Raw genomic sequence first — 8,666 nt, 5'->3', positions numbered from 1 at the left:
GATTCATTTTCTCTGTTCCTATTGCTTTCTTTCACTTTCTTCTTCTCTCTCTTGCAGACTGATTAAAAACTCTTTTGAGTTTGAAGGTTTTTGTGTCAAAACAGCTCAGCTGCCAGCTGGGTGCCAGGCAGTGAATATTCATGGTATTTAAACATGACAGTGTGGTGGGGACTAAGGGATGGGCTAGTTAGCTCTTTTTAGATGGAGATTTGCTGCCACTTTGCTCCTTATGTTCTTAATCACCACTGTTGTTAAAAATATTACAGCTTCTGTTACAACCATTAATGCCCCAAATGAAGAACAGATTTCTCTGAATTACATCATAAAATGAAAGTCTCATCCTATTTCAGATGTTATTGTTTTCCATTTTAGTAAATAAGTATTTTCCATTTTAAGCCAATGAGCTGCTCTGGTACCACTCTATTTGGTTTTTAAAAAAAAGCAAAAAAAAAAAGCAGAGCATTGGGAAGAACTGGGATAGCTGGCAGCTCTGGGTCACTAGTTCAAATGAGGTAAATAATCTTTGGCCATCCAGTGGCTGTTTGGAGCCAGATATGAAACAAGTTGATCCTTTCAGTTTATTTTTTGGTAAAGAAGCATCCCAGAATCTGCTGCTGTAACTGAACCTTCCTGTTAGCAGGCATAGCAGAGATTAGCGATTAATAAAAGGTAAATGAAAAATGAGCTCTTTTCTGCAAAGGCTGTTGCTAGGTACAAGATCAGAGATGAGTCCCATCAGAATAGCAAATTAAGGAAAAGGTGTCCTGCTGCTCCTTGTGCTCTTTTTGTCCCCAAACTGAGTAGGCAGGGGGTGACTTCTCACTTCTACAAGAAAAAAAAATAATTATGGCCTGAATCTGAAAGTCCTTACTGAGGCAAAACTTTCTGACTAGATCTTTAAGCCCCTTCTCAGTCCTTACTCACGCAATATTGCCACTGAATTGGAAAAGTCTGAATAAAATCTGCATAAGGATAAGGCAAAGAACCTTGCCTACCTATGTCCTTAGACCTACAAGGCTACAACCAACAACCCTGCATAAAGATAATGAGTTTTTAGCCCATTCATAGCAATATCCAGAATGAACCCTGGCAGAAAATATTTTTCAGCTAAAGTCTCCTAAGTGCCCAAGTCCTTCAAGGAAATTTTTACCACCAGTGGAAAATGATCTGTATGCATCCTCAAAAATAAGCCTATTTTATCCAAGAACATGCCTGGAAGCATGATGAAGAGGAGAGAAAACCCACATGTGTTCCTTAGAGTCTGGCAAGATCTAGTCGAACAGAAAGCCAGGCTTTTGAATCCATGTTTGCTTTATAAACAACGTCAGTGCACTCCTGAAGTAAGGTCTGGAAACCTAAATAAAGTAATATTCTTTGGCCTTGAAAACTGACCTCAGACATCAGTAATTGCTTCAAAGCCCTGAACCTTATGCCAAGGCCTATACTCTTCTTAAGGACTTGTCTGCTGGGAAATACTGTAGTTAAAACAGTGTGGATGCACTGGGGGAAGGGAATTAAGTTATGCCAATTTAAGGCATCCTTATGGGTGCCTCTTCTGGATGTACTGTACTGCAAAAAACCACAAAAATCCACATTCCTAACTGACATAGCTATACTGTTAAAAGCATGTGGGCCAGGTCTGTGCATAGAGGAGGGAGCAGCTTTAACTGATTGTATGATAGATGTGGAACGCTCTGCAGGATGCCAGTGCTCAAATTTGATAGTACACACTAAGAACCAGAGTGTCTGGTAAAAACAGGTATTCATTTATTGAAAATAATCAAGCCCTACAGAATTCCAATCCTCCTCACTATTCTAGACTAAGTAATATAGATTGCACATGGGTTTAGTTCACCAAAACTGAAAACAAAAGCAACAAGGTATTTACAAAACCAAGAGCAAAGAGAAGTAGACATCAGCAATGGCTTCCTAGAATTCACTAATTACCATGGAAAGTATCAGAAATATGCACTCCTTGTGCCTTAAAATTCCTCTTGTCCTTTCTGGGGACTTTGTGCTTGGTAAACAGGATTCCATTCAATAAATAGTGAGTTTCTGAAATAAATAAATTATATTCCTATCCCAAAACATTTTAAAGGGTCAGGACTGTGGCGAATCTACATTTTAGATCTCCACAGATTACATTTAGCATACAAGAAAGTGTTTGGACAGCCTGGCTAATGAGGAAAAGTACTCGGCTTGATAGGCCTCCTAACATGAATTCTAGTTGGGGACGGTGACATAGGAGAGTGGGGGGAACCAAAACACAACCAAACTACTCTCTGGATACTGTCAGGAACATACACCAACCTTATTACTACCCCAAACAAATAGTTTTCTTGATGCTCTGTTTAAAGTTCCTAATATTCCTAATTCTCAGTAATATCAAGGTATTCAGGTGTCTTACCCACCAAAGTTAGAATGGCCTGAATTGCATTCTGTTTTCCCTTGAATAGTGGTTGCTTAATTCTTTTTAATAAATCGGATAATATTTGCTTCCAGAAGAAGGAAAAAACAAACAAACAAACAAAAAGAGACGAATGGGCTGGGCTCCCAGCAGGCAGCAATTTTAAAACACAACAAATACATCAGTAGCCCCAGTCTATATTGGAAGTGTCTCTTCCCTTTTAAAAATAATTTTCTTCAAATTTGTTCAACTATATAAGTTCTCAGCACCAAAACACCTGTGAAAAAGACAGACCCAGAACACAGAAGCACTGAAAGATGCTTACCTGTGTGGTGGGAAAAACCTCCCTAAGGTTCGTTGTCTAGCTGTAATTTGATAGACAGACAACGCGGGTAAAGACAGACAGCCGTTTATTTGCTCGAGCAAAGACCATAATGCAAGCAAAAGGCAAAATGGCCCCCCCTAAAGGGTGAGGCGATCTTTTATACTTATTACAATAAGGCAAGACTTACAGGGTTAACAAAAAAGCAATATTTGGGCGGTGCTTTACAAATCTTTGTAACAGCATATTTCTATTAAGCTGAACTAGCACTTTTTTAAAAGCTAAAAGTTAAGTAACAGTATTATAATATGTTAGCAAAACCTTACACAGTAGTAGATACTTCTCAAGGACACAACCACTGCACCCAGAACAATGGCTTCCCTGTCTTATCTTACTTCTTGCTGTAGCTGATTTTTCAGCACACAGACACAGATCCACTTTTTAACTCAGAAAATGCTTAATACAGTTAAAATGATTACTTGACACAAGCAAAGGCTTAGCTATCATTCTGCCTTGTGGTCAGCTGCATTGCTAGGCCACAGGTCATGCCTTGTATTCAGCTGTAAAGCTAATACTTCTTAATAATCCAAATTATTGTTAACCTAACAGTATGCTATCAGAAAACTATTCTATTTCAGGGTAATAACAAACATGCTCACCACACCTGTAACTCAGGCAAAGACTACACTCAAAAGAATCACACCTCTCTCTGTCTGAGAGAGATATACTGACTTTTGTCACCTCCCACCCCAACCCTACCTTGGACAATTATGCCAGCATACCTTTCATTCAGGAAACTGGTATACACGTATCAAACACTCATGTAAACAGAGTGTCCAGCACAAGGAATTGCTGGTATGGCTACACTGAGGTAGCAAACCCTTTCTAGTATCGACAAGGCCTCTCATCGTACATAGAATAAGAGATTAAATACTGGTAATTGTAAAACATACATTAAATAAGAGATCAATACACTTTGCCCAGTTAGTTTCTAGCCTCTTTGCTTAGATCTATCTTCATATATCATATAGGGACTCCATCGTACAATTTGAGCAAATGTCAAGCCACTCTTTACATCCACAGGAGGAAGGAATTTATACAATCTGACAATGTTGTTGATGGCACCATTTCCTTCTATCAGAGGTGTCTTTCTTTTTTGGGAGACTGATTGTTTTGTAAATAGGGGATTCTTTAAGAGATGATAGAGTGAGCGAGAGAGGAGTCCAGGAGAGCTGGCTGTACTTCAAAGAAACTTTACTGAGAGTGCAGGAACAAACCATCCCCTTGTACAGGAAGACTAGCAAGTATAACAGAAGCTCAGCTTGGCTTAGCAGAAAACTCTTCCATAAACTAAATCACAAGAAAGAAGCTTATAAGAAGTGGAAACTTGGACAAATAACTAGGCAAGAGTACAACATCATTGGGCATGCAGGGAGGAAGTCAGGAAGGCCAAAGCACAACTGGAGTTGCAGCTAGTAAGGGATGTGAAGAGTAACAAGGAGGACTTCTACAAGTATGCCAGTAGCAGGAGAAGGATCAGGGAAAGTATGGGTCCCTTACTGAACAGCAACCTCGTGACAGAGGATGCAGAAAAGGCTGAAGTGCTCAATGCCTTTTTTGCCTCAGTCTTCACAGCCAAGGGCAGCTCCGAGACTACTGCATTGGGCAACACAGGTTGGGGAGGAGGTTAGCAGCCCTCACTGGTCAAAGAACAGGTTAGGAACTACTTAGAAACTCTGGACATGTACAAGTCCACGGGGTCGGATGGGATGCACCCAAGGGTGCTGAGGGACTTGGCTGATGTGACTGCTGAGCCATTGGCCATCATCTTTGAAAACTCATGGCAATCAAGAGAGGTCCCAGACAATTGGACAAGGGCAAACATAGTGTCCATATTTAAGAAAGGGAAAAAGAAAGATCCAAGGAACTACAGACCAGTCAGCCTCAACTCAAGCCCTGGAAAAATCATGGAGCAGACCCTCAAGGAATCCATTTCTAAGCACTTGGAGGAGAAAAAGGTGATTAAGAACAGTCAGCATGGATTCACCAGGGGCAAATCACCAGGGTCTAACCAACCTGATTGCCTTCTATGACGAGGTGACTGGCTCTGTGGATGTGGGGAGACTGGTGGATGTGGTGTACCTTGATTTGAGCAAGGCTTTTGATACAGTCTCCTACAGCATTCTTGCAGGCAAGCTAAGTATGGAGTGGATGAATGGATTGTAAGGCAGATAGAAAACTATCCGGAGCATCAGGCTCAGAGAGTAGTAATCAATGCCTCGAAGTCTAGTTGGCAGCCAGTATCAAGTGGAGTCCCCCAGGGGTCAGTCCTGGGGCTGGTTTTGTTCAATGTCTTCATCAACAGCCTGGAACATGGCATAGAGTGCACCCTCAGCAAGTTTGCAGATGACACCAAGCTGGGGGAAGCAGCAGATATGCTGAAGGTTAAGGCTAGGATTCAGAGTAACCTATACAAATTGGAGGATTGGGCCAAAAGAAATTTAATGAGGCTAAACAAGGACAAGTGCAAAGTCCTGCACTTAGGACAGAACAATCCCATGCACCAGTGCAGGCTGCAGGCTGACTGTCTGGGAAGCAGCTCTGCAGAAAAGGACTCGGGGGTTACAGTGGACAATAAGCTGAATATAAGCCAGCAGTGTGCCCTTATTGCCAAGATGGCTAATGGCACTCTGGGCTGCACTGGTAGGTGTGTTGCCAGTAGGTCAAGGGAAGTGATTATTCCCCTCTATTCAGCACTGGTGAGGCCACATCTGGAGTACTGTGGAGCATGGAGCTAGACTGTTCAGTGTTGGCAGATGACAGAGCAAGGAGCAATGGTCTCAAGTTGCAGCAAGGGAAGTTTAGGTTAGGTATTAAGAAGAATTTTCTCACTAGGAGGGTAGTAAAACACTGAAATAAGTTACCCAGAGAGCTGGTGGAAGCTCCATCTTCGGAGGTTTTCAAAACCTGGCTAGACAAAACTTTGGCTGGGATGATCTAGTTTTGAATGATCCAGTTTTGAGCAGGGCGTTGGACTAGATGACCTCCTGAGGTCCCTTCCAACCCTAACTTTCTATGATTCTATGATTTTACAAGCTATTAGCAATGAAAGGAACTAACTAGAATAAGCAAAAAACATGCCAAATAGCTATTGAGTAGCTCCCATTTTCTATACATAAGACCATATCTCCCCTTATGCACTACCTTTTAAAGCAATCCTTCTGTCTTCTCCACACCAACAATCTCTCACCTCTGTCCCACATCTTTTCTACATTTGTCTTATCTGTGTTGACATATAGGCAGCATAAGCAGAGAGCTTGTTTCACTATTTGTTAGGCCCCATGTAAAATTTGCAGTGATAGAGAAATGATTAATAATGAAGGAATATATGTACCGGCTGTATTAACAGTTTGGATGTCTGCCCACTGTGATTGAGGTTCACAATCAGGAAGCCCCTTTAGAACCTTAGCAGCTCCTAGAAGTTCAGGTACAGTAAAAATCTCTGTTATCTGGCATTTAACTAACCACAATACTCTATTAACCAGAACTTCAGCAGCGGGACACACACGGCGTTGTGCTGCTTGCTGCCTGCTGTGCCACTTTCAGCAGCAGGATGCACACTGTAGTGTTAAGAGTACTCTACTTTTAAGAGATCTAGGTGTACGCCATGCACTGCCAATAGTGTACTACATGTAAGTTTAGTATACTGTACATCACTGCCTCAGGATTTCTCTTCACTCCAGTGGTGCTTTACTACTACTACGTTGGTGAGTACCTGTATACTATTTTATTCTTTATACAGTCTGTTATACTGTAATGTATTATACACTAATTCTTTGAAAATTTGCACTACAAGTATGGCACGGTCTTCCTTGCTAGGTATACTCTCAGATAACTGGCACCCTCCATTCCCTTCTCACGCCGGATAACAGAGATTTTACAGTAGTAGGACTAATAAGGCATGAAAGCATGCCTTCAGTCTGTGTTTAGCTAAGAGACTGACGGCTTTTCTTTCTGAGATGAAAACACAGCTTTTTGCCACTTCATCCCCAGCCATAGGCTACAACCATGACTATCCATGTTTGTAGCCTCCATGGCACCCTATACAGGTCTATCCTTGAAGCTTACTGAAAGCTTCAGCTACTGCAAATATTGGATGTCTGTTTGCTTATCAGAGCTTTTCACCTGGAGCTCATTCCCTTTGTACTAGGCAAATTGCATTGCTTGCTAGCTTTGCTTCTAGGTCCAATTCAGAATTTAATCCATGGAGTCCTGTTTGGTTTGGGTTCTGGCTACATACTGTGTGGGCTGCCTCCCGATCCCATCCATGTCGCCATGTGCGAGCCGGGAGCGATATGCGGACCTGTCTTTACGCACGCAGGCTGTGGCCAGCAGCCCGGGCACGCGGGGTCAGAGGAGACCATGCGGTGGCAAGGCATGCACGGGCTAGAATTAGTCACAGAGGTGTAGTGGTTGGAATTAGGCACGGACGCATAATGGTTGATTCAAGATTGTTTACTTACACCAAAGATGGTCGCGGTGTAGGCTGGACAGTTTCCCAGGCACAGTTCCGCTTAAATCCTCGTTTGAGGACTCAGACAATATTCGGATCACTCCCACTGAGTTGTCGAGGCTCCGTGGATCCTTTTATTCACTCACAATTCACTCGCACGAAGTTTGCTAGGCTCCGTGGGTCCTCTTTTGGCACGCAGGGAGGGATACGTCTAGGAATTTATCAGCGACGGGGAGAGGCTAGAGGCTGATCAGACCCCTGTTGCCTGCTTTAAATGCGCTGGATCCGATAGGCTCCACAGCGCTTAGAGATCTTCACACAGCGTGAAGTCTCCTCCTCCTGGTGTTCGTGGAGTCCTCCCTTGCGGGGGTCCTCCTCAGAGTTCTCCAACTTGGGCGGAAACCACCCAAACCTCTTATACGGCTAGCAAGCCAATCACTAGCCACCACGTGTGCATAATTTAACACAAGCCAATAATGGGGCTCGAATTAAAATACAAATGGCGGGAACTCTTTGCACGGAGCATTTCTTAGATGCAAAAGAAATGCACCATGCAAAGAAAGCTACAAATTGGCGGGAAATTCTCCCTTGCACCGGGTTTCTCCTTTACAGCAGAAAACTCCACCGTGCAAAGAAGCTGCAATTTTGCGGGAAAATAATTCAGTGGTGCCAAAGCACACACAAAAACAAAAAATCACAACTTTGGGTTGTGACACATACGAGACCATGTGCGCTCTTATTCACTTTCTTGCCAGATGAGATCAACTGGGCTGTTGTTTTAAGTGTGGCTGAGCTACCTTCACTGTTGATTTATGCTGGCTTCCATTGACAAAAAACAAGAAACAAACAAATAGCATTTAGCTCCTGGCAGTGGAAAGTCTGCCAGAAGAAAGAATGGAACAAGTGAAAGGAGAGGCAATCTTTCCGCAGCAAACAGAGCTGGCTAAAAAATAGTACTAATAGCTGCAAATCCATATATATGTTTTCAGGCTCAAAGCAGCTATGCCCTCCAGTCTGGTCCATATCTGCCAGTTATTTCTTCTTGTATTGTAACCCCCACGGTCCTTCTTTCCAAGGATTTTGTCCATTTTGGTTCCAAATTTACCTGTATTCAATACAAAGATTGCTAATATTTTTTTTATCTTAAAGGTCTAGAGGTTGAGGTGAGAAATTGCTGTCTTTATGAAAACACTGTGGAATTCTCTCCTTTAAGTTCACTACGTTAGTCATTTTATGCCTCCCACTTTAGGTCTTCGACATTACTATGTCCCACGTGTGAGGCCTGGCAAGTTGAGAAGTATGGTTCCTGGGCGCACAATAAATCCACATGGGGCTGTTTTCAGATCAGAGGATACGCACACCTAGAATTTGCACCTTTCACCAGCACCCAGTCTTGGCCCATGAATGCTTGACTGGATCTCATC

Source organism: Alligator sinensis, unplaced genomic scaffold, assembly GCF_000455745.1.
Source record: "Alligator sinensis unplaced genomic scaffold, ASM45574v1 scaffold755_2, whole genome shotgun sequence".
NCBI classification, from domain to species: domain Eukaryota; kingdom Metazoa; phylum Chordata; order Crocodylia; family Alligatoridae; genus Alligator; species Alligator sinensis.
The sequence above is the reverse complement of the archived record's forward strand: the minus strand, read 5'-3'. Positions refer to the sequence as shown.